Source organism: Belonocnema kinseyi, chromosome 6 (assembly GCF_010883055.1).
Source record: "Belonocnema kinseyi isolate 2016_QV_RU_SX_M_011 chromosome 6, B_treatae_v1, whole genome shotgun sequence".
In the NCBI taxonomy this organism is placed as follows: Eukaryota; Metazoa; Arthropoda; class Insecta; order Hymenoptera; family Cynipidae; genus Belonocnema; species Belonocnema kinseyi.
Window position 1 is genome coordinate 84,527,472 of NC_046662.1, and position 22,558 is coordinate 84,550,029.

A 22,558-nucleotide genomic window follows, 5' to 3' on the forward strand; every position below is an offset into this window, starting at 1 on the left:
CCTTTGTTATTATTTTGCATGTAAAACTTGTGAAATGTCATAACTCTATCGTCATGCATATACAGATAAATATGTGATTAAAACGAGTAAAAAAAGTTCTTTTCTGCGTTCCAAAAATTGAGGTTGAAAGTTGGCAATAAGCAACTAAGCGTGCTAAAAAGGATTTCATTGTTAAACTTGGATACATAGTGTGTGCAGATAACTTTTTAAAGGATCAGATCAGTTGGAAAAAGGAAGTCCTTTAACCTAAAATAATCGAGTGGGTCTGACGATTTCATGACAACATTGATTTTCATATTTTAATACATTCTTCTTGTTACTGAACTTTTAGATTATTGTGATAGTGTGTAAAAGTATAGTTCCAATAGTTTTTGAAATTTAAAAAATATTTCAGGACCCTTACTATCTGTAAGAAAAATGTAAAAGTAACATTAATGGCAGTGTTGAATTATCGCTGAGTTTCAACATTTATGTACAATTACATTAATTTATTAATAAATTCAATTATTTAAGTAAATAAAAATTGTAACATAATTATTGTTTGCAGTCAGAATGGTATGATGATTCTAAATTAAAACCAGGTTTCTCGAAATCTCAATTTCCAAACTGCCCCGAGCATTGTTCGAAGGCTGCTAAAAAAACCCGTCGTCTAATAAAGCGCGATTTTTTGACAAAGGATTTTGAAATATCGAATAAAAAAGTCAGCCTTCAAACAATGATCAGGACAGTTTGGAAATTGAGATGGCAGAAACCATAGTTTTAATTTAGGTTTCTTTTACCATAATGACAGCAAGAAAATCATTATTTCACAATTATAGTATAGTTTAATACTTGCATTTATAAATAAATTAATGTAATTGTAAATAAATATAGAAACTGCGATAATTAAAAACTTTTATTAATGTTACTTTAACATTTTTCTTAAAGATAGCAAGGGTCTTACAATATTTTTAAAACTTCGAAAAATAAAAGTTCGTCTTAAAATATTTTTAAAATTTCAAAAACTATTGGAACTATCATTTTACACACTATCAACATAATCTAAAAGTTCGGCAACAAAAAGAATATCTCAAAATTTAAAAAGCAATGTATACATGAAACCGTCAGAGCCATTCGGTTAGTTTAGGTTAAAGGACATCGGTCTAAGCAAACCTTAATATTTAACGCCGTAACTGTTCAGTCAGGAACTAAAACTTCCTTTTTCCAATTTATCTGTTCCTTTAATAAATGATCTTCACACGGAGAAAAACACTTTTTACTCCGTTTGAGCGGGTAGAATCTTACACTGCTCGACAGTTCGGATCTATACATCGATGTCTTTAGTCCTTATTTAATTCATATCTCCATATTTTAATCCAATTTTCAAATAAATATATGACTAAATGTACAGTAAACTTAATAGCTTTCATACTGATAATCTTTTCACTATCTTGACGATTAATACAATATACTAAATATTAAAAAAGATCATTTTTGTGTATTTTTATTATAATGTAATAATACATTAAAATCATTCAAGTAATGAAAAATAGAAAAACTATTATTTATATTTAAATTTTAGAATTGTAAGTTTATTTGCTTTAAACCTTGAAGTGGTATTCTTTATATTTTACCATTTTACTCTGCTTGAATATTAAAATCCTTAAGAAGACATTGCCGGTGTTTTTAAGGTCTATTTTTTAATTCTAGAAACAGTTATTCTTGGTTTAATTCAACCTCAAAGTTTTTAAAATATCTATAAATGTACAAAATATTACAAAAACTTAGAAAAATACTACATCTCCCATGCTTCTTATCAGCTATCATTCAAATGTAGGCACGGTGTGCCTAAACATGGGTTAAATGAACAAAAATTTCACCACAGATATTACGACGGAAATCGATTAGTACAATAAAATCAAGGATCTGTGCCGAATTTCAACAATTTTCGCCGAGCCGTTTCGAAAAAAAGTGCGTCTGAAATTTAAAAATATAAAATTTTCAAATTTAAGTAATTTACTACAAAACTTATATTTATTGTATTCATTTAAGAACTGTTTGTATAATATAAACCTCATATTCTACTACTGTACATAGCATATTATGAAAATTTATTGATAGAAGCCTTCGCACATATTTTATATCTATATAATTGGAGCAATCCTTCCGCTTCGTACAGCTTTATACAAACGTAAACATAAACATTGCTCGTAGCGCCTACTTCAACGATGCACAGTCCAACAAGCAAAATCTTTATAATTTGGGTATAAAAGAACAAAAATATTTTCCTCAACCATTGCATAAATGTATGGAATACATCATGTGTATAGACCATACTATAGCAGTAAAGCGTATAGATAGGTGAATCTCAGTTTGAACAGTAATATGTTATCAGTTGAGTTAAGGCAGTTTACGTATAAAGTCGTGCATGGATATTGTATATGTCATACTTCAACCATTTTTTTGTCTGTATATATCATTGATAATTTTAATAAAATGTTTTTAAAAAAGTCAAAAGATCGTCCTCTAACTCATGAAGAAAATCGTGAAAAATTATGTTTACTTCAAAAAAAAAAAAAATTCTATGAGTAAAATTACTGGAGCTTTGAAAAATCACATTATGAAAATTGCGGATTTAAATACAGAAGATGAGCGACTTCCTACAGTTGTTTGCAGTAATTGTGAAATCCTCGTTTATAAGGCGATTATATCAAGCGAAACCAATAGTACAGTTTCTTTGTTTTTTAAAATTTAAAGCAATTGGAAAAAATATCAGATCTAAAGAAGGAAATTGATGTGATTGCAATTTATGCGATTTAGCACGAATACCAGGGCATATTAATTTTTGACGTGATGAATCTAATTTAAAAACAGAAGAGAAAGTCAAAAAAACTTGTTCAAAATGCGATACAGAATTTAAGGAAAGTTAGTTTAATTTTCGCAGCTGTTCAGATAATTTAAAAAAACATATTAATAATTTAGCTCCAACGAAGAAAGAACATATCATTAGCAGTTTACTACAAGATATTAAGACAATAAAAGATGTGGACAAAAAAAGTCTGATGTGTCTATTTCTTAAATCATTTGCTCGATTCGTTCTTTGAAGTGAAAAGAATCAACGTTGTACGTGTTTCTAATAACAAAACAGAAGTTATAACTAAAAATATAGTGTTTTGTAATAATGTAAAAAAGTTAATTCAACAAATTTAAACGCAGAGAAACGTTACTGAAGAAGTGCAATTGAAAATTGGAATAGACGGTGGAGGAGGCTTTCTCAAAATTTTTGCTTTCGTTTTAAGGGAAAAAAGTGAATTAGATACTTCACAGTTCGAAAATAATTACAATAAATATACAGAAGGTGTTGCCGCAAAAAATTTGATGCTAAAAATTACGAAAGCAGTATTCATCCACCGATTTTCACAGGAGACGATGACACATTAGTACTTGATGTAATACCACCACCAGAGCTGCACTTACTCCTTGGAGTAATGAATTTTATGTATAAAAATATGCTGTTACAGTGTGAATCCGATAAAGTGGAATGCTGGTGGTGGGGGCTAAAGCGTAGGCTTTGGACCCACTCCTTCGGCTTGCGGGTTCGATTCCCGCCTCACACTCTGGAAGAGCCTTGGTGGCCCAGGCGGTGAACACTAGCCTAGCAAGAGAGTTGTTCATCTCCGGAGGTACCTCTAAAGAAAAAGGTTTTCTGTAAGTACATAAAGCTGTTGCTCTTGGTGGTTCGGAACCCACCTTAAACTGTAGGTCCCCCTTCCACCACCAAGTAAGTGTGTGGAAGGTGTGTAAAGGAATAGAGAAGAAGGTGTAAGAAAAATGTAAACCCTTAGGGGACACATTAGAAGCATTAGGTGTGAAGCCGATAATGTAAGGTGGGCTAAAGAATGCAATGTCAGTCGTGAATGTTTTAATTGAAGTAAAATACTGTTAAATAAAATAGACATTTTGCGTACTTTTTGTTGTATCAAATGCCTTAAACACAGTGGGTCCGCCCCTACTTAAATATGTGAAGTGTTTTCAAGACTTTCGAGCCGTCGTAGATTCTCGTTTTTCTCAAGATTTAAAAGCCAACTTTGAAAAAAATATTTCTGCATTTCAAGAAAGCTACTTTAACTTGGAGATATCTATTACACCAAAAGTTCATGCAGTGTTTTTTCATATATTAGATTTCTGTCGCCGAACAGGCAAAGCCCTGGGATTTTTTAGTGAGTAGTGCATAGAATCTGTTCATGCTAATTTCAAAATAACTTGGGCTAAATATAAAGTAGCTTATACAAATGCTAAGTATCCTTAGAATTTATTGAAAGCAGTTCGAGAATACAACTCTCGTCACGTTTGAAATTGAATATGGGACACAGAAAAATAAACTTTATTTGTTTTTATAAATTTTTATAAATAATTAAATATAATTGTGTTATATTGATATAATTGTGTTATAATTCTCGTGCTATTTAAGTAAATAATACGTTCGTTCCGCAACACTACTCCGACCCAGGTTGCTGATCAATCTCTCTAGCAATGACCCCAAGGGAAGAACCTCACGAAGTCGTTATGTAAGGTTCCCCGCTCGGGTCCATTAGTAGCCAAGGTCTTTTGTTTCAGGCGTCATTCACTCTACTGACACTCTTTTTATTTATTTGCCGGCATACTTTCCTGTCCTGGCATACTTTTCTAGCTTCTCTTATGTCCATGCATTTTTTCATGCAGACTCTCGTGTTTCTGTGACTTCTTATGTCTCTTCTAACTAGGGTCTCATTCACACATTCTAACCATTCTTTCCGCGGTCTACCTCTGGGCACGCTGCCATTTACTTTACCTTGATACACTTGTTTCGTTAGTCGTTCATTTGGCATTCTCTCAACATGTCCGAACCATCTTAACCGATTTCTTTCCCATGTGTCTACTAGCGTCTCTTCTGCACCACATTCTTTTAGAATTGTCTCGTTACTTACTTTGTCCATCAGGGTTTTCCCGCATGTTGTGCGCATGAATCTCATGCCAATTGCGTTAATTTTACTCTTATCTTTTTCTTGATAACTCAATGTCTCGCTACCGTATAGTACTGTCGGTACAAATATGGAATTATGTATTGCCATTTTAGCTTTATTTGATATATTTTTAGTTCTGATAAGGGGACCTGCTCTACCAATAACCTTCTTACCTTCATTTATTCGTCTATCTAATTCCTCATCTAACTTCCCGTCCCTTGCATCTAGTTTATTCAGCATTCTTTGTAAGTCTTCGATAGACTCTGCCATAACAAGCTTATATAATTAAATTATTTCGTAATTATTTTATAATTATTCAGTTTTCAAGAGATTTATTAGAAAAATTAGTAAAAATTCAACATTATGTACGTTTTAATATAATTATATGATTATAAACGATACTAATATAGTTAAATGAATAAATAAATTTAATTCTTGTAGTAAATTACTTAAATTTGACTATGTGATATTTCTAAATTTCAAACACACTTTTTTTCGAAACGGCCCAGCGAAAATGTTTGGTATGCGGCACAGATCCTTCATTATCATGTACTAATCGATTCCCGTTGGAATATCTGTGGTGAAATTTTTGTTCATTAAATCGATGTTCAGGCCCACCGTGTAGAGCGTGGGGCTAGTGTTTCATCTTCTGCAGTCCTTCACAAAACTGACTCAGTACATTTGCATGGCGAGACACACCCCTGAAATCACTAATGATACAAGAGTCTGTGGCTGATTTTTTGTATAAAAAAAAGTTCAAACTTTACTGATGTTTCTTGCCAAGTTAATTTTAAGTTCTACAATTTTTTTATACAATTTTTTTTAAACTTAAAATGGCATCCTCATTAATACAATTTTGATTCTTAAAACCATAGAAAAACGATTTTTTAGCACAAATACCTGAAAGAAGTAATCTCTAAATTATTTAAATATGTAATTGACATTTAAATTCCAAACAGTCGAACTAGGATTGATCAGAATGCTATTTTTTGGATGCGTGGTGTTCAGGTCTCAATCATTACTTGGGATTTAGCTGGGGATCAGCTTACAATCGTTGAAAATCTGAAAATTTTCATTTCTTGGTGTTTTACATCTTAAATTAGAAATTGTAAAGATTAAATCTACAATCGCTTTATTTAAAAAAAAAAACATTGCAAACTATATGTCAATTAAGAGACATTTGTGCTTTTTAAATGGGGGGTGTCTACACGTACAGAAAAAATTGTGGTTATTTGTACCGAAATTTCAGTGCACATAGTCACAGCCTCCACATACTCTTACGTGGTTAAAATAAAACTTTCAAACTATCTAATAAATCATTGAAAATATTATACGTGACCTGTTTTCAACCATTTTAGAGTTTGTCAAAGTTTTACACCGGAAATTGGTATTTTTAATAACAAATTATTGGACTAAAAAAATTACAACTTTTTCAACAATTTATGTTTTTCGGTTTTGTTCGCGTTTTCTACCGAAAAGTGCCATTTTTTAACAAAAGTCATTGAATTTTAAAGTTTCATAATTTTTTAAGAATTTTTAGTTACGTTACCGTTTTACAATAAAAATTGATATTTCGAAACAAAAATCATAGTTCGAACAAGTTTTACAATTTTTAACAGTTTCAAGTGTATATTATTATTGGATTTCAAAGAAGATTTACAAATCTGATCAATGTTACGTTAGTTTGTTTTGTCGGAAGTTCGTAACAACTTTAGATGATATTAGCACTCGGAGAGGAGTTTAGTAGAGCCGCTCAGCCAAAAAGTACAATTTTATTATGACGCCAATCACAAAATGAACAGCGCCGCTTCTGTTTAGTAGAACGCCTTCACTGATTCGGGAGAACCATTACCCCAAACTGGCGGAACCACTGTGGCGCTTGCGGCACAGTTCCGCGCTTGCGCAGATTAAGAAAATATAGCACCCACGTTTCGAAGCGACTGATCTCAGTAAGTTTGGGGTAGCAAGTGTCCCGAATCTGGAGCAGACGCGACACCAAACTTGTATGTTTCATCTAAAATTGGTATTTTTCCTATTTTCGAAACAAAGTTATTAAAGATTTTAATCCTAATCATTTTTGTTTTAAATAAGATTTACAAGCTTGAATAATTTTGGCCTCTTAGTGTTTTTTGTCGGAAATTATTATTTTAATGAAAAAATTAATAGATTTCAAATAAGAGTAATAATTTTTTAACAATTTTAGGTTACATTGACGTTTTACATCAAAATTCGAAAATTAGTATTTTCAAACAAACATTACTATAATTTGAACAAGGTTTAGAATCTTTTAACAATCATGGATTATGCTAATATTATTCGTCGGAAATTGTAATTTTTAATTTATAAAATTACACTTCAAAGAAGATTCACAACTTTTTAATGCTTTTAGGGCATGTTAGTGCTTTCGCTGGAAATCAGTTAGGTTAACACGTAGTGGTCACACCTTCTAAAAATAACTTAGTGGTCACATTGGGTCCAATGGACCACACGCCATTTGGACCAGTTACCATTTGCGTTCTTTTTTATGTATCGACTGAAGCCTTGAACTGGAATTTAGTTTTAGACTTCCTCTTCATAGTCTCATAATGTTTTTCTCCTTTTAAATTTGTTTTATGATGAAAAAAACGCGAGAACATTTTTTTTCTCGAGAAATTCGACTGTATTCGGATAAATATTAATCAAAATGTGATAGAGCAAAAAAACTTCATGCCTTTTACTCTCAAAATAGTTTAGTTTAAAGAAAAAAATATTATAATGAACTTTGAAAAAAGTGTATTTATTTTACGGTTTCAAGTTATAATTTTTCATGAGACTTGTAAAATCAAATAGCTCAGTTTTGAACGTGTAAAATAAAGTGAAAAGTTCTTTTTATTACAAAAACAGTATATTTGAATAATAATGACTAATTATTAATAATTAGTTCCGTTCTAAACCGTCTCTTCGACAGTATGCGGAGGCACTTAGCCTAGGGTGTACTGTACCTGAAATTTCGATATTTACTTCCAGGAAGATTGACAAGTTTAAAAAATGTAAAGTTATATTGATGGTTTTCACCGAAAAACGGTTATTTTAAGCAAAATTATTCAAGTTGAAAGAAGATGTACAATTTGGAACAATTCTTTTTATTTTAGTTTTTTTGTAGAAAACTGTTATTTACTGTTATAGCTGTTATTAAAAAATCATATATTTTATCATAGTATCAATCAAAGTTATTAAATTTACAATTTTTGTACAATGTTTGGATTTGTTGACGTTTTATTTAGGAAATTGGTACTTTTAGTAAACAGAAAATCATTCGATTTCAAGGAATATTTACAATATTTTAAGATTAATAGGGTATTTTAGCGTTTTTTGAAAGTAATCTATTATTTATAACAAAAATAATTTGACTTTATAAATTAAAGTAAAAATTCTCATTTAACTTTCTTAAATTCGTAAAACAAATGTTCTATTTAAGCAGTAGTTTAGGACAAAAGTAACCAGATATAAATTAATTATATAAGGAAATTCATATGCATTAAACTTATGCCAATTAAAATTAAAAGATCTATCTAACCAAGAATTCTGTGTAATATTTTTTATTACGGGAATTAATCGATAAGTAATATAATCGAAAATAAATAATCGATAATCGATAATAATCGTCCTAAGTTAGGCCAAATAACGTATTAAAAACATACAATGTTTCAAAGATGTTTTTAGCACGTGTTTGGAACATTGAACGTTTTTTGGCCTGACTTAGAACTTTTTTTTGGATTTTCTAAAAACGTCTTTTAAACCTTATGCCCTAAAAACTTCTTTTGGCCGCTCTCAAAATGTCTTTAAAATCGTGTCTGCGGGGTTATTGTTATTAACACATTTTACATCCCCAAACTATTTAGGCCGAAAATTAATCTTTTTTAGTAGAAAATTCAAGTCATTGATTAAAAATTTCACTATAAGGTTAAAAATTCTTTCTTTGTTTGCATATTCATATTTTTCATTAAAAATAGATTTTTGTTGTTGTTAAAAGTTCATGTATTTTGTTGAAAATTCGTCCTTTTTAGTAGACAATTATGCTTCTTGGTTGAAATTTGATCCTTTTTGTTAAAAAATACAACTGCTTGGTTGAAAATTAATCGATTTTGGTTGCAGATTTACTGTTAAGTTGAAAATATAACTATTTGGTCTGAAATTATATTTTTTGTTGAAAATTCATATTTTTGTTGAGAATTAAAACATGTTTCGGAAGTTTTTACTATTTTGTTGTAAATTCTTTTCTTCTTTGCGTAAAATTAATTGTTTTTTATCTGAAAAGGTAACATATCCGTTTTTCGTATATTTGATCAAAAATTCATCTATTTTGTTCAAAATTCGTCTGTTTGGGTAAAAAATTAATTATGTTTGTTGAAAATTCGTCATTTTAATTGACGATTCTACTATTCCGTTGAAAATTCATCTTTCTTTATTAAAAATTATCCTTTTTGTTGAAAATTCTTCTTTTCTGATTTAAAATTAATCTGTTTTCAGTTACATTCAACTTTTTAGCTGGAAAATTCATCTATTTGGTTAAGGAATCAACCATTTTGTTGTAAATAGATCTTTTTTCGTAAGGTTCAACTGGGCGTTTGGTTTTTTTTTTTGTTAAAGTAAATTTCTAAACTGAATATTTTACTGTTCCATTTCTTTATTGAAAACTTATCTTTTTAGTTAATAATTAAACTATTTGGTTTAAAATGTCTGTATCTTGTTGAACATTCGTCTTTTTGCATTAAAAATTCATCTTCTATGGTATAAAAGTTATCTTTCTTCGTTAAAAATTCATCTTTCTTAATTGAAAATTCATCTCTCTCGGCTAAAACTGAATTATTTTGTTTGAAATTCGCCTTTCTTGGTTAAATTTGTTTGTTTTTCGTTTGGAATTAATATCTTTTTTGTTGAAACCTTAACTATTACATGTTTCGTTGAAAAATCGTTTTTGTCGTTGTTGAAAATAAACTATTTCATTCGAAATAGAACTACTTTATAAGAAATGCTTTTTTTTATTAAAGATTCATAATTTTAGTAGAAAATTCAACTATTTCATCGTAAATTTACTTTTTTGTAGAAAATTTATCTTTTTGGATTGAAAATTCAACAATTTAGTATAGAAAATTGAACTAATTCGTTTGAAATTAACGTTTTTGTTTGGAAATTCATATTTTTGGTTGAAATTTAAACTATTTTTTGAAAAATTACCTATTTTGTTAAAAATTATAATCATTTTAGTTTATAATCATTTTAGTGAAGGATTCAATTATCTTGTTAAAAATTCGTCTTTTATTTAAATTCAGGTGATTGAAACTTTGTTTCTTTTTTGTTGAAAATTTATTTTTTAAACTGAAAATTTAATAATTCCAGTCTTGATTGAAGAAATAGTTTTTGTTGAGTTAAAAATGCAAATATTTTGTTGAAAATCCATCTAAACTGAGAGATCTTTCATTAGAATTAATGAAATAAATGAATTAGACTTTAGTATAATATCGCTCCAAAATAGGGAAAACCGAGGTTTTATTATATTTATTCGTAATTCAGTATTGAGATTTAAAATTATCATACGAGTATTTAAAACACAAAGATGACAAAGTAGTATTCTAAATACGAAATATTATGAATCTGCATTTTACGAATTAACACTATCAAAAAATGATCTTTTTTGTGAGTTTTCGAAAAATAATTTGAATAAAAAGAATAGTGAATATCATAATGTCGAAAAAAGTATTTTAAAAATTGATATTGTCAATATGGAGTTGACCAAAATCTCAGACACATAACAAACTATGAAATCATTATTCTTAATTTTTCATATAGTTTCGTTTGAGAATGCTCCTCGATTGTTTTCGCCATTTTCCGATCGAACCAACAGGTTATGATTGACGATATTTAAAATAAAAGTTAACTCTTTCTATTTTAAATTTATTCAGTTAATATTATATTTAAAACATTAGGAATTCTTTATTACGAAATTTATACAATAAGATAATAAGATTTAATCCATAAGTTAGGTTCGAATCTCGCCGCAGCCGTTCCGATTTTTCATAGCGATTAAGCGTGCGATTATGTATGTAGTGAATAAATTCAGTATATAATAATAAAAAAAATAATTTTACGCATGTTTATGTATTTAGAGTTGTATTTAATTTGTGTATTTAGTTCCTCCTTCTGAAGGATAAATCTTTTGGTGGAGTGAGTTATTTTTCATGTAGTCGTTTGAGATTCTCATATGCTTTATATGGCAACTTCAAACAATGTTTTCACTCTTTCAAATGAATGTATAACTATCGTTTTAACTTCAATTGTTAACTTTTTTATAGTGAATTTTAAATTATCGCAAGTTTTATAAGAGTTAATGCAATATCCTTTCCATTTATTCAAACAAAAATATTAGTGTTGACGGCTGAAAACCGCTATATTAATTTTCGATACGAAAACCCTGTTTTCCCTGTTTTGAAATGATATATTAAATTCCCATTCATTTTTATCATTTATTATAACAAAAAGTCTCTCAGTGTATTTGTTCGAGGGTTTAACTAGTTTTTTTTAAATGGCTTAGTGACCACACTTCTGTGGAGTAACACGCTGACCACAATTGGGTCCAAAGGACCCAGGTGACAAAAACCGCTATAAAAAAAACTATTGAATATTTTTACTTAAATTTTTTTTAGAACTTCTCAAGAAGTAACTTTAAAAGATCATGCAGGTCGTATTACCAAAAATTACATTTAAATGTACTTTACAAAATGTTGATGTCCAAAAAGTAGAAAAAAAGACTATTTTGATTTAAAAATTCATAACTTTTTTACTTTTTGATATTAAGGGCTAAACATTTAGTTACGTCTTCTCTAGATGTACCACTTTAAAAAAATAAAGTAGTTCAGTGGATTATTCAAAAAGTATATTCATTTTGAGGAATGAATGACGGCAAAAAGGGATAACATAAATCATGCGTTTTTGTCAAAATACTCTATTGTATTACTTGTTATAAAAAATAATTTTATTAAATATTGATGAATTCTGGATATTAAACATAGTGGCATGGAATTATGACAAAATAAAGTGATCTTCCTTTTATTGTATATTACTGCAATCATTACACATGGAGACGCTGTGCTCTTGGCAGACAGCACGGCGTGATACCGTATCTCGCCACTCCATCAAAAATCATCGTTTCAAAACGCTATTTATCTTTTAAAAAATTTTTGAGATTGACAAATATACTTTCTAGACTTTATTATTTAATCTAAAGTCAATATAAGCTGAAATAAAAATTGACTTAAAATTTTTTTAAAAACTGCTTAAAATAAACTTATAGTCCTAGTGTCATGCTAAATGTCCTAAAACGTAGTTAAAATCTTCAACTATCAACGAATGTTGCAATAGACCTGTTCCCTTTGCATTAAGGTACTTAAAATTTCATTACAAACGACCTCTGGGTCCCTAAGACCCATGTGTGTTCAGTAAGGGTTAAACTGAGAATTTAACTATTCTATTTTGGTTGAAAACATCGTTTTTTGTCAAAAATTTAATTTTTTTGCTTGAAAATTCTTCTCTTATAGCTGAAATTATTTTTTTTTTTGTCAAAAATTGAGCTTTTCGGGTTAAAAATTCAATTTGTTTCAAAAAAATTAATCTTTTTTACAGAAAAATTGTACTTTTGGATTGAAAATGCATGTACATATTAAATTTTGTTGTTGCAATAATATTGGTTTCTAATGTGTCAACAACGATTAATAATTAATTTTGTATCAGAGAAGTATCACGTGTTACACGTGTGTCCTAATGTTAATTTGACCTAATATAATTTGAACAATGCACTAAGGCAATATAAATCTTGGACCTTGTTCTCTAGCCCAGCTTCTTAAAATCTAAATCTGCAATCAGCATGATTGAAAAATATTCTGAATTCCGAAGATTTGATTGCTTTATACTTCCTGGAAGAGTTAATTATTACAATTTAGGTGGTCATAATGACCACCTGATTCGAAATCAGGATTAGAATTGGCTCTCGAGGTTCCCTTTTCCTCGTCGAGATGCTCGTAAACTGCTAGCCGGCGCGGCGCGTCGAATCAGGAACGATACAATTTGCGTCACCAGGATCGTGTCTGGGCCACTTTGAGTTACAGCTTTATGAGCTAGACTCTAGAGTACCGGCTTTTGCGAACGTGAAGAAACATCCTCTTCGCGATGACGATGGTTCCTATAAAGCAAATACCTCGCAAATACCAAAACTCTAAAGTTTTATGCTTCTCAGAATGTAGTTTTTTATGAGAAGTCCAAGTACCAAGGAAAATAAAACGATCGTTTCGCGAGAATATATGACTCATTTAATTTGTTTATCTGGTTTTTACATCTTATCTGGATATCTAAATACGTATGAATAAAGTCTCGAATCAAACGGGAAACTATTTCCTGAATTGTTATCAAGGCTGCCACACTGTCACTTTTTCTTTCCAGACACTTTTTAGTAACTTTTTTAAATGAAAAGGCTACATTTGTCACTTTAATCCATCTCATTTGATATTTTATTTTAAAAGAATGAAAATTTATTTAATCAATGTACCAAAATTATAGCAATCTATTGTGCTAAAATGGTATTTAATTTTATAGACTTCACACTATTTCTCCTATTCCCCTGTTTTTTCAAGAATATTCATATTTTTTGTGAACAATTTTACTATTTGGTTAATCATCTCATCATTTGATTGAAAGTGCAACTATTTTGTTAAAAAGCCATATTTTTGGCTCGAAAATTCATCTGCTTTGCTAAAAATTAATCTTTTTGAGTAAAAATGTATTTCAGATAGAAAATTCAACTTTTTGGATAGGAAAGTCATATTGTTTGAAAACACATCTGTTTTTGGGTAAAGTTTAATCTTCTTTGCTTGAAAATTTTAATGGTTGAAAGTTCATCTTTCTAGGCAAACAATCGAAGTACTTATTTTCTTAAAAAGTCAACAATTTTTTTGAAAATTCATTACTTTAAAAAAGTCATCCTCTTCTGTTAAAAATACAAACTATTTTGTTGAAAAATTAATTATTTGGTTGAAAATTCAAGTATTTTATTCAAGTCATCTTTTTGGTCGTAAATTTAACTATTTAATTGAAAATTCGTGAATTAAAAAAAAACTTAGTTGTTTAGGTTGAAAATTCAACTGTTTTAGCCAAAATTTGTCTGTTTGAATTGAACATTCGTTTTCGTTTTTATTACAAATTTTTATTTTTTTAATGCAACTGTTTTTGGTTGAAGTTTATTCTTTTATGCTCGAAAATTCGACTGTTTGGTTGAAAATTAACTTTTATAGATAGAAATAGTAAGTATCTGGTTACAAATTGAACTATTTTGTAAAAACTTTAATTAGTTTGTTGATAATTTAAGTACTTTACTAAAAAGTCATCTTTTTGGTAAAAAATTCAACTGCTTTATTGAACGTCTGTTTATTTGGACAGAAATTTCGTTCATTTTCATTGAAATTTCATGTTTTTTAGACGAATAAAATAAAAAAGTTTGCAATTTAAAATTTTTTCTGGAATATTAATGGTCAGAGCCAGAGAGAAAGAAAAATTGGTCAAGGAATGTCAATGTCCAGGTGTTTCTATCGACATTGTAGCCCTTTTTCAGTGTGAACAGTAAAGAGTTAAACAAATATTTAAAGTTACATTTTTCCTGATTTTATATTTGACTTAAATTAAAAAACAACTAAATGTAAGTATATAAACCATTTTGAATAAAGCATTTAGTTATCTTAAATAAGAAATAAGCATTTACCGAGTGAAATAGAGATAAATATGCACCTAAGTTTTAATATGAAGTTCTGAAAGTAAGTTGCACACAACCTGAAATAACGTATAAAGCTTTCGTTACCTAAAATTTATAAGTATGCCTTACTGAATATCATTTTGTGTCTGCCTCAACCGTACATCTCAACCTCACACTAACTTTTTATAATAAATATCGTCTTAATTTCAGGTTTTCACTTCATTAATTCCAATCTTTGTGTTTGCTTACTTTAATGTTTAAAACACATTCTCAATTTTATATTTCATATTGTTATTTTGTTAAACCTTAAAATAAGTCAAATTACCCATTTAAATAATTTTTTTTTATCTGTGTAGTCACTTTTAGTTACTTTTTAGCTTCAATTAGTCACTTTAAAAATTTTTTAAAAGTATATTAGTCTGTGGTAACCCTGATTATCTCATATTTGTTTCTAATTTAATTATATCCAAGCTTGTTTGACTATTCCGTTGAGAATCGAGAATGCGAATCGCAACCCTGAAAAATTGGAGAGTGGAATCGTTCCAAATACGTTTTAAGCGTGTAATTCAAAAAATTTTATCGTTAACGTTGCCTCACATCTCGCGTGTCACGCTCACGTGGCAGAAACAGAGAATTGCTTCCTAAGATGGTTTCGCTTACCCTTTTTTAAAAGGATCAAATTATTCTTTCATTCCATCCTTCGCTCTTAGGGCGATCAAGTCAATTCGTTCGACTATACTCGCTCTCTGAACTGTGACACTCGTTATTTTTCAATGAACCAGTTTATCCCTTTTAATCAATCTACAAATCTAGCTTCTCTTGTTCAATTACTTATAGAGAAATTAAATAAACTCAACTCCGATATATGACCTCACGGTTTACGATATTCCTACAGAACTCATGGCCTCCGCAGTTTCGTGAGAGAGGGGTCGAGAGGCCGAAAGAGGATGTGCGCAGTCAAGCTTGAGAAATAGCTCGAGGGCCGCACTCGCAGCGTGGTAGTTGCATCGACTTGCGTCATGCGTCCAAATACAACAGAAATAGTTAATGGTTTGCCCATTAGACAAAGGGCTCAGTGGGACAAAAAAAGTTCTGATCGAAATATCAATTTTTAGCCTACTTAATTTATTCGAGGTGTCTTTAGATCTGTAATAAAGAGTTGGGTTAATTTTTTATTTCACAACACTGGCATCGTCAAACGCGCGCTGGGCGCCCATGTTGTTTTTCAGTTTGATTTGAAGATAAATTCGAGCTATACTTAGATTCTGAGGTCTGAGAACAAGGAAATAAGTTTCATCATTTTGGTTTTAAAGTGTTATATATATAAATAATTTTCCTAAGATACTTAAGCAAACTTAAAAAGATTTTTTAAGATTTCAGGTGTGTTGAAAAAGAATATAGAAAATATTAGGAAAACTTCGAGTCAGGTTTAACGATATTTGAGACTTTTAGAAGTTTAGAGAAAATAAATAAATATTTGATCAATTTCTTAAAATTTTGTTTTTCAAAACAAAAAAAGTATTTCAAATTCTTCCAGGAATTTTGAGCACATTTTTTCATTTTCTTGAAGCAATTCCACAATTTTGTAACTTCCTAAGTTTCTGTTAGAAAGATTTAAAAATATACATTTTCTAAAAACAGTTCTAAAATCTTTACAAGTTTAAAATTATTTTTAAATGTTTTTAAATCTTCTATAGTTCGTTTTGAAAAGCTAGCAAATAATTGAAATCTTTTTCTATTTTCTGTTACAATTAATTTTTCAAAACAAAAAATTATTCGGTAAAATTAAATACATAACACATTTTGGATATTTTTTTAAATCTTGTGGAATCTTTTAAAATATTCTTTTAAAATTAATTTTTCAAAATGAAATTTCCCTTTAATCTTTTCAATTTATCTTAAAGAAAAAATTTTATTCTTTGAAACCACTGAAAATTCTTAAAAGTCTTCCTTTTCTGAAATCTACATTTTTTCAAAACCTTAGGAACTATTGTATTTAAACCTCTGAACAATGTTAAAAAGCTTCTAAATTTAAACAAAATTTCAAAAAAATACATTCTGTTAAAAACTTTCTTAATTTTTCAAAAATTTTGAGATATTGCAAGAATTGCAGTATTGTGTTTTCAAATCTTTAAAATTCTTTTTGAAAAATTTCGGAAATACTTTAAAATGTTTTGAAATCTCACCCATTTTTTTCAGAATTCTTATTTTTTAAAGAAAGAATCATTAAAACATTTCCAGTAATCTTAAGATTTTTTTTTATTTTCTTGACACCCTTGAAAATTCAGTTTTCCTACAATTTGTTTAAATCCTATCAAAATAAAGAAAAAACTCAAACCATAAAAATTTTCCTCAGAAATCTAAACAAAAATTAACCTCTTAAAATATTTAAAAATTATTAAAAAGATTTTAAATATTTTTCGAATCCTTCCAAATAAGTTTAATCCCATACATTAATTTTTCTTATCGCTTTGAAAATGTGAAAAAATTTACAAATTAAAGTGTAATATTACAATTTGAAGGCCGGAATTATTAGTAAATACAGTGAAACTCTTCAATAGCCCTCCCTTCTATAGACCTACCGAGAATCGACGCCGCGCAGCAAGATTATGTAACAGGAGCTGCGCGTTGTACGCGGAGTCTACGGTTGTCACTCAGGCGAGCACTCAGGCGTGAACAAATAAAAGCTGGGTGGGCTATAATGAGTTAGTTCCTACCCACCGTCAGCCCCAAAATCGGCGCTATAGAAAAGTTTCATTGCATTAGAAAATTACTTTTGTTTCATAAAGACATTGTTTAATTAATTAATCATAACTTTCAATTTGGAAAGTTTCATTACAAAGAGTCATCGGAAAAATATTCCTAATTGATTCCATACAAAAAAGAGCCTATTTTTTAAAAAATGCACAAACTCTGAATTTGTTTAAGAAAATTGTTACGATAATAAATTAATTGTTGTAATTTTCTAAAGATTCCGTAAAAAATGAGCTAAACATTTCCAATTACGAAAAAAGCTTTTGTTTTCTAATTTGGTTATGACGCAATAAAGTTTTTTTTTAATTATGCTCAACCAATGAAAATTATTTGTAGATAGTTTTAGCACAGATATAAGACCTTGTTTGATAAATCAGAAAATCTTCAAATAATTGGAACTTCTGAAAAGAGTAGAAAAATTAAAAAAAAAAAAAAAATTCCTTCTAAATTTAAAAATCGTTCGTTAAAAAGGTACTTTAATTAAATAAAAGTGAATAATTTCGATTCGTACTATAATTTTGAATAAATTTCAAAATGATTTTTTTTAAAATGAAACTTACTCAATTCTTAAGAGATTGTCTCAGGCCGATTTTAAAAACATATTTTTGTTACTTTATTGAAAAATTCATTTACAAATTGAAAAAATTCACTTTTTGTATTAATTAATCAGGCAAAAATAAATATACATCAAGTCTTATAATTTATTTACTCTCCCCTCTTACAGTTCAATGATAAATTAGTAATCCTTTGCCCTTTTCCTCTTTTCCCCCTTTTTAAAGAGAATTTGTACTTTTTTTTATAAGAATTCTTCTTTTTCCCCTTGAGTTTAACACTTTTTCCCATTTAAAGCTTAAATACAAACTAAATTAATAGAACCCAATAAGATAATCAAACTTTTTTGGGTTGAAAGTTGATTGTTTATGCTTAAAAATCTTATGTTATATTTTTAATTTGGAATTCATCTCACTTGATTTAAAAGTTCTACTACGTCATCTATTTGGTTGAAAATTGAACTCTTTTGTTGCAGATGCGTTTTTTTGGGGTCAAGAATGAATTATTTTAATAAAAAAGTAACTATTGTATTTTTAGTTGAAAATTTATTTTTTTAATTGAAAATTGATCTCTTCTAGTTGAAAGTCAAATTTTTGTTTGAAAATTCTTTTTTTTTTGTAGAAAATTAATCTTCTTGGTTTAAAGTTAATCCTTTTTGTTTAAAAATTCAACAACTCAGTAAAAAATTAATCTATTTGGTTAAACATATAACGGGTTGAAAATTCAACTGTTTTGTAGATGATTTGTCTTTTTGACTTAAAAATTCAACAGTTGGGTCGAAAATTCATTTATTTTGTCAAAACTTTTTTTGTAATTAATTTTTTTTGTTTGAAAATTGAAGCATTGAAAATTCCTTTTTGTTGGTGAAAATTTGTTTTTTAAACTGTATATTCAACGATTCTATTTTCGGTTGAAAACTTATCTTTTTTGTTTAATAACTTATCTTTTTGACTTGATAACTCAACTATTTGGTTGAAAATTTGTCTTTCTAGATTGAAAATTAACTTTCTTGTTGAAAATGCATCTCTTCGGGTTTAAAAAACAACTTTCTTCTAAAACACTCGACTATTTAGCTTAAAAACATAATTATTATGTTTTGATATCGGCTTTTTGGGTAGATAATTAATCTTCTTTGTTTAAAATTCTGTATTTGTTCAAAGATTCAGCAATTTTGTTAAAAATTATTTTTTTTTTGGAATTCGACTGGCAGAAAATTCTTGTTTTTTTTTTTTTTAAATATTTTCAAATGAAAATATAACTATTTCCTTTTGGGTTTGTGAAAACTTTTGTTTTTAGTTAAGAATTAAATTATTTGGTTAAAAATGCATGTACAGTGAAACTCTTCAATATCTCCGATTTCGGGGCTGACGGTGGGTGGCAACTAACTCATTATAGCCTGCCCCGCTTTTATTTGTTCACGCCTGACTGCTCGCCTGAATGACAGCTGCAGATCCCGCGCACCCCGCGCAGCCCCTGTTACACCTACAATCGGCGCGACGTCAATTCTCGGAAGGGTCATAGAAGGGAGAGCTATTGAAGAGTTTCACTGTTTTTCATTGCAAATTTCACCTTTTGGATTGCAAATGCAACTGTTTTTGGTTGAAAAAAGTCGTCAACGAGGGGTGGTGGAGGGAAGCAGGAAGGGGTAGAAAATAACCAAAAACTGGTAGCTTACTTCATAGGCTGCCCCTTTGGGGCACAATGAAATGGGTTAGAGGCGCTGAAATAATGGTGTAGATGTCCCAGTTAAGCCTTCAGCTGGATTTCGTCTGCTAAAAAATATAGCTGTGTCACCTAAATTTCTAGCTGTTTTAGCTAGATAATGTCGATAAATTAGCTAGATAACCTAGATAAATTAACTAGATAATCTAAATAAATTAGCTAAATAAATTATTTCAAGCAATCTAGACTATCTATTATACAGAGAAACAAAAATATTGTAGGCGAGGGATATTAATATACGCATATTTACGCAATTTTCGATGAAGCGCCAAACGCGTAAATCACGAGGAAGTTTTGATATAAACTGCGCAGAAGATCAGAAAATATTACAACATCTTTCAATATTGCAACTTTTAATCATCTCTTTACGAAATGGTAAAATCTTTTGTAACCGAGAAACTGAAATAATTTATTTGAAACTTTATTACGATTATAATTTGAAAGGATGCATTTAGAAATTTTCAGTTTGGAACGACTTCAATAGTATTCATTTCTGAAAGCTTGATTCTTAAATTGTTTAATTTCTTAGTTTTAAATTTGAAAATTTTAATTTTTATATATTTTAAATTTCCATTCTTTAATTATGAATCTTTTTTCTTATTTTTCCTCTTTGTTTATCATTTTATTAGGTGAAATTAAATTTATTATCTTTTAATTAAGAATGTTGCACAAAGGCCTTAAAAGATGAGAATTTTTATTCAAAAGCGTTAACGTTTAAAAAGTTAAATAAATGTTGCAGTTTAAAATATTTAATCCAATTTTGAGTAGGAATATTTCCAAATTCATAGCATTTAAGTTAGTTCTAGTGTCAAAGCTTATATCGCGGAAAAAAATATTTCTCTATAATTTTAAGAATAAGAATGATATTACTGATGTAATTTTCAGTCAAAAATCATTTCAAACGCCAAAATTTTTAAATTTACAAAAAACATTTATTTTAACAATGTTTTTTGCTACTCAATTGTTTCTTACCATTGCTTATCAATTTTTGAAAAATGTTTAAAGATTAATAAGTGATGGCTTTTTTGCTGGAAAAAAATCTTTACAACTCTACCCTTTCTAATTTCCGAAATATTTTTTTTTAATTACTGAAATCGTTGAAACAATTTTCTGTGAATTCTCAAAAATAGACCGATTTTTTTTAATGCAGTGTTTTCCGAAGCTATATTTTTTTAATTCTTGAAGCGCATTTTCTAAACAAAAAATACTTTTAAAAATTTTAATTTTTTTTTTAATAGATGATAATGCATACTACATATCTCTTGAGTTTCGTTCTTTGTAAACTTCTGCTTTACATCCAAAAACATTCATGAAAAGACGACTTTTTCTCGAAAATAACGAAAAGTACAAACAAAATGTTCACATAAAAGTTTACATATCTGGAAAAGTTCCACAAAAATACACCTCTTGCTGATAGGATGGCTTTTTTATCAAACTTTTTTCTAGTACTACAAACGATACAGAGGTAGGCTTTTCTTAAAAATTTTCTTCTCGTGTTTTGAAATCCGACAAGAGAGATAAATGCGATTTTCTAGAAAGCTCTATTTTTTTTATTTTTCTCAGATTTGTTAAAATTTCTACTCATACAGTGAAAGTATTCTCCCAGTCTTATGGCTACTTAAAAAATTTAGAGGATCGAAAATTCGTTTGTTTTTAATGGAATATTTTGTTCTTGTAAACGATGTAAGTTATCACAAAAGTTCTTGGTGTTGTTTAGAGGAGGAAGAATTCCCATGTCAAATAAAAAACAAAATCCTGAATATACATGCCCGTTCAAAAAATACTACATTTAAAAAAAAGGCTTTCATTTTTTGAGAACTCGTAAGTAATCTACAAATTATTTCCAAAAATCAACAACAATTGTTGTGGAACAACTATGGAATAGGATAGCTTTTCTTCACTCTCCTTGCGACTGATTTTCCTATAGCACAAAATTTGAGCATCGAAAATTTAAAAAATGTAGCTTTATAATGTCAAATGAATTGTATTCATTAGAATAAATTAAAGGATCAAGAAATCGAAATCTGTAAAAGGCCGGCAAAAATTGAATAACTTTTTCATTTTTCAAATAATTGAGCTACGGATCCTGAGCAGAATTTTTAAAGTGAATAATTAGGAAGCTTGTTTCATAAAAAAATTTAGTTGCAAAGTTTTCAGAGCTCCTTTCTGCTAAGACCTTTTTCTATGAAAGTAATCATTCAAAATGACGGACAAGAAATAATTATCAGAAATTTTAGAAAATATATGGATATTTGTGGTAAAATGTGTGGTTATTTATAGAAATGTACACGAAAGCTTAGTAAAATAAATTCGAAAATTTACGAGTACTTTCAACATACTAATGTTCTGATTTTTTCGTATAATACAGTTAATTTATTTCAATCGCAATACAATAATTATACCTTTAAGTCTCAAATATTACCAATGTATTCTCTTCTTTTTGTTTAAATAAATGGTTTAATTTACACATTCGATACTCTTCCACCTGTTATTGTCTATAAAGAATTACACATAAATAATCAGCAGACCCTAATTACGACAAAATTCGATTAAACGAAAGAGTAAAGAAACATGTCCAGAAGTCAATGTCAACATCTTTTCTTAAAGATACTAAATCGAGAAATATTGTCACGTCAACAATAGTTATATATATATAATTAAAAATTTTGTGATAAGGACAACCGCAGGATTTCGCCGGGAGCGGGTGCTAATCTGAAAAATTGCACCCGCTTCCAGCGAAATCGCGGTAAAATTTCAGCCATAACTACGTCTC

At 28.9% G+C, this 22,558-nt stretch overlaps 1 long non-coding RNA gene across 1 annotated transcript in view; it reads left to right on the plus strand.

The window, feature by feature from the left end:
* Window positions 1-22,558, plus strand: part of LOC117174257 — a 137,242-nt gene that overhangs the window by 6,572 nt on the left and 108,112 nt on the right. The window lies entirely within an intron of this gene.